The sequence below is a fragment of the Crocodylus porosus genome, unplaced genomic scaffold, assembly GCF_001723895.1.
Source record: "Crocodylus porosus isolate Cpor-Errol unplaced genomic scaffold, CroPor_comp1, whole genome shotgun sequence".
Classification (NCBI taxonomy): domain Eukaryota; kingdom Metazoa; phylum Chordata; order Crocodylia; family Crocodylidae; genus Crocodylus; species Crocodylus porosus.
Window position 1 is genome coordinate 84,979,293 of NW_017728947.1, and position 4,578 is coordinate 84,983,870.

At 45.4% G+C, this 4,578-nt stretch overlaps 1 long non-coding RNA gene across 1 annotated transcript in view; it reads right to left on the bottom strand.

Annotated features, from left to right (window-relative positions):
- Nucleotides 1–3,282: 3,282 nt before the first annotated feature.
- Nucleotides 3,283–4,578, bottom strand: part of LOC109321657 — a 19,300-nt gene continuing 18,004 nt past the window's right edge. The window contains exon 3 of the long non-coding RNA XR_002104130.1: nt 3,283–3,379. This is a non-coding gene — a long non-coding RNA (uncharacterized LOC109321657). The remainder of the gene's footprint in view (nt 3,380–4,578) is intronic.

A 4,578-nucleotide genomic window follows, 5' to 3' on the forward strand; every position in this document is an offset into this window, starting at 1 on the left:
ATAAAAATATATATTGCTTTATTTTATATAATGGTAAAAATGATGGCAGTTGGCCAGCAGCCTACCATGCATAAATCAGTGTGAAGTTTCAGGCTGAAGCCTTCAATTGTGTCAGAGACAAATGCAAAAGAACACAGTTTTTATACATTCACTCATTTTAGGAGACATTATTTTCATATAAATGTAGGTTCACTACTGAATGAAACAGCTCAAATTTGTTTTTTTATTAAACTTGAAGAAATGCATTAAGCTAACTATATTATTTAGATATTAAATATTGACATATTTATAATGATATATACCAGGTAAATCTTAATTTATTATTCTATAAGTGAGCAACTACACAGAACTAGAAGAAAGGATAGCTGGCTTTGCAAAAGACTTTATATTTTGTGCCTCAGTTTTGGAATATGCATATTTAGATGTTCATAAAGCATATGAATACCTGTTGTGGTAGGCCTTTCTCTAACCATACATGCCACAAGATGTCACAGAATGGGATCCTGCAAAGTGATAAAGATGGGAACTCAAGATCAGCTACTGAGCCCAGAGTTTAACAGGTTTAGCAATCTGTCAAATGAACATAAGAGCAGTTCCCCTACTCCATGACCAACTCATAATCTTAAAAATACAGAAAATGTTAATAATCACAATCAACACAAGAAAAAAGTGAAAGAACTAAGCCTTCGAACGTCAATTAGGAAAGTATACAGGTTTTTAAATATGGGGTATCTATTTACACAATGTCCCTTTAAAAAACATACGTTGCATCTCCTTAAGATTCCACCATTCCCCCCTATGTATCCCACGACAGCCCAGGCCTGGACATCTTTAAGAAACATCCTAAAACCATTTTTTATTTAGGAAGGCTTTTAGCAGACAGGATTATGTTTTAGAACACTGGGGGGGGGAGGGGGCGATGTGATGTTTGTTATTTGTTCCATACTGCTTTATGTTATCTATTTTTTTAAAATAAATTTACCTTATTTGTATTAGCCACAGTTGGCCTTTTCCGGGGAGGCTGGTATATCAATCAATCAATAAAAAGATTCTATAACTGCACACAAAAACTGTGTTAGAAGATCATAAACCTGGTGTAAAAAACGAGCACTTGAAAACAAAGAACAACTTTATGGTTGCCTGAGCCAAACTTAACTTGACCCACATGTGCAAGTGTTTCATGATGCACTTTAACTTCACGATCATGTACCAGACTCCACTCCAGACCACCTCTGGGTCCAAGTATTCCGTTTCCCTCCCCTCCCAACAACATTCTTGGTCCAATGTCAGCTTTCTCCATCAAGCTACCTGGGCCCACCAGTGTAGACAGTGGAGTCCTGGCATTGTTACACATGCGTAGGATGGCGAGAGGTTGGAGTATTCTAGCACATTTGAACTAACCTTAATGATGTCATAACCCACTTCTGACAGCTGAGCTTGTGCATGCTGGGTAAACCTCCCCAGGGAAGGGTCCCAAGTGTCACAGTGGAAACCCGAACGAACAGGCTGGGTCTAGCGGCGGTGGAGTTCTGAGCAACACGGAAGCTGGGTGATCTTTTAACAGAATGGGTTTATTGACTTACGCTTGGTAGAGCGCAGGTACGGAGTCTTCAGTTACAGTTAACAGTGTTAACACACAACAGAGGGACCTGTTGTCCCACGGGGTTCACCGACAAGCCCTTGCTTTCTACTCCCGGTGCCGAAGCCCGGGAATAGGTGCGGCTGCCTGTCGGATAAGTCCCAGGGATGGTCAACAGTTTATAGAGGAGGAACAAATGACGAAACAAAACTGTAACTCGTCAATGTTCACCGGTCCACAGAACAGTCGGGTAGCTGAGATGATTGCCGAAGTCCGAAGCCAGGTAAGTCGAGCCGAAGTCATAGCCAGAGTCCAAAGGGTGATCCGAGATCGTGCTCGAAGACAGATGTGAAGGTAGGTCGTAAGCCAACAGATTGGTGCAGTAAACAATGATAACAAATGATACAGCATGCCAGACGGGAGAGGAGACCTATAGGCCCAAGGGCCTAACCGGAGGACAGTCCCTGAGAAGGTCAGCCTCTGTCTCCAGCTACGCAGGTCTCTCCCCCTGAGGGAGGGGTCTGCTAACCTTTTATGTGAAATTGGTGGCCAATTAGAACGCTTTCCTCGAAGAACTTTCCAGTTTAATTATGTCATTCTCTGAATAGCAATGGGCATGCGCACTGTCACTCTCTCTCACACTGGGCATGCGTCTGACAGGGAAACTAGGTCACCCATGAGTGACAGGTCTGCAGGTCATGTAAAGGGCACATTCAAGGCCTGTTACCCTGGCCTAGACCAGATAGCTTCTGCATTGGCACCACTCACAGAGCAAATTTCCATGACAGTGCAGTGAGTTGTCTGACTAGTACCTAGTTGTTTGTTTGGTAACCAGGGGAACTGCAGTAGTTAGGACCATTACATTAATGAGTTATTATGGGTTGTTGGGTTAGTTTGATTTGTATGGTCCTAGCTGTAATTGACTTTGATTGGCATTGATTAAGGAAGTAATGATCAGATCTGCATGTGATTGACAGGTGGCGTGGTTCAGACACCTGTCCAGTGGAGGGGCTGGGGTGGCTTTTGGGGGTCATTGTTGGAGTTAAAGCTCATTGAGATCTGCTCTAGCTTGCCCTCTCTCCCTCTTTTGCCTGGTGTGTGTGCATGTGCAACTGATTTAGTATTCAAGTACTTGTGTTTGTGGAACCCATCGTTTATTGACTGTGGAGCGAGTGAGAACAGTGTGTGTGGGACAGTATTCAGGAGCAATGACAGGAGGGTCCCGATTACCTGAACACCTGCCAGCCACTCAACTACTTCTGCACGTCACATCAGTCAGGTAAAGTATCACCTACCCCTTTTCTGAGGTGCTCAGTACCCACCTGCGTATGAGGGAGCAGCATAGAAATCCTCAGGGGGGTGAGGCTGCAGAGCAGGCCTGCCCTGCTGGTCTGCTCTCTGGGGTAATAGTCGGCCACCTCAGGTGACAGGCTGGCAGTGGGTTCTTAGCTGTTCTATAGTTTAACTATTTACTGTCCCTGTATACTGCTGTTTGGTTTTGTTGGTTCTTGTCTTAATACGCTTGTTAAACTTTACATCTTGTGGGGTTTTGCTTGGTACTTTGCACCTCTAGTTGGGGCCAGGAAGTAGGCCAATTTCTAGAAGGATTTAACTCTTTGGTGTCCCTTGAATCTAATGGGGAGGTTGGTAGGGTATAGAGGTTTAACAACCTTTGATGTGTTTCAAAATATAGGTGGGTGCCTGAAGTGGTCCACGGGTTTCTTGGCTTTATTGGGGTATGCCTGCCTTCTCTTTTCCCTGCTCTTCACCAGAGGAGCACAGGAAAGAGTGTCTAAGCACCTGTATAGCACTCGGCACAACCTAGCACAACCCAGAGCTACAACTGTAGGGGAAGTTGTGCTCAGATCACAGAATTGAATCTGTGGGAAATGTAGCTCCTAATAACCAAAGGCTATATATAATAAAGGTCTCAAGCATTTGCTTAAGATACTTATATTCAACAGTTATTGCATAAAATGAAAAACAACAATTGAGGGAATAGGGACAAGTATTCAAGGCCATGAACGACGTGTGCCCCTGGTGGCTGGCGGGGCACAGAGGTGGCGGGAAGTTAGCAGCAGGAGTGTAGCAATGGTGAGCAGGAGCTCTCACAGAGGCCACTGACACTGTCGGCAGTGGAGGTGGGGTGAGGAGCGCTGACCAGATGCCACCGGCAGTGTCAGTAGTGGTCGATGGCGATTGCTGACCATCTGCAGATGCTGCCAGCGGTATCTTGGGGGTGGGGGAGGGAGGTGCAAATGGTGAGCACCCACTGTTGGCGGCACCCTTTTGTAGGAGGTACACTGTCATGCCCCTACACGTCGCCCCTGCCCAAGGCTCCTCCTCTTCACCACTGTGCTAGAGGCCAGACTACTGTGATAGTCTCTATGATTCTGTCACCCTTCCTCATATGATAAATCTTAATTTTTTTGCTGCATTGTGGCATGGTTTGAACAGGAAGAACTGTGTTAAGTGAGTACCTTCAGCCAGAACAGTCTCTAAGCTTGTGACTAAGACATTCTCCTACAAAGGGGAGACTTAGGTTTAGCTCCCAGGGAAACCCATGTCTCCCATTTCATGGACACTGCTCTAACTCAAGGCATTACATAGAAAGGTAGGCTCTAGCTACCACCACCTTACAGGAAAAAGAGCCATGCTCTACTCTTAAAGATTAAACAAAAGTACCTGCCATCAGGAGAGGACTCTGGATCCCAAGTGACTGGAGATGCCTTTCTGCAGCTCACAGTCAGAGAAAGGCAGGGTTTAATGCACCCACCTATACTCATATCTCCTATTGGTTAGCAAGAAAGAGACTTGGGGGTCATCATTGACCACAAGATGAACATGAGCCTGCAATGCGATGCTGCAGCTAGTAAAGCAACCAAAACGTTGGCTTGCATCCATAGATGCTTCTCGAGCAAATCCCGGGACGTCATTCTCACCTTGTACTCGGCCTTGGTGAGGCTGCAGCTGGAGTACTGCATCCAGTTTTGGGCTCC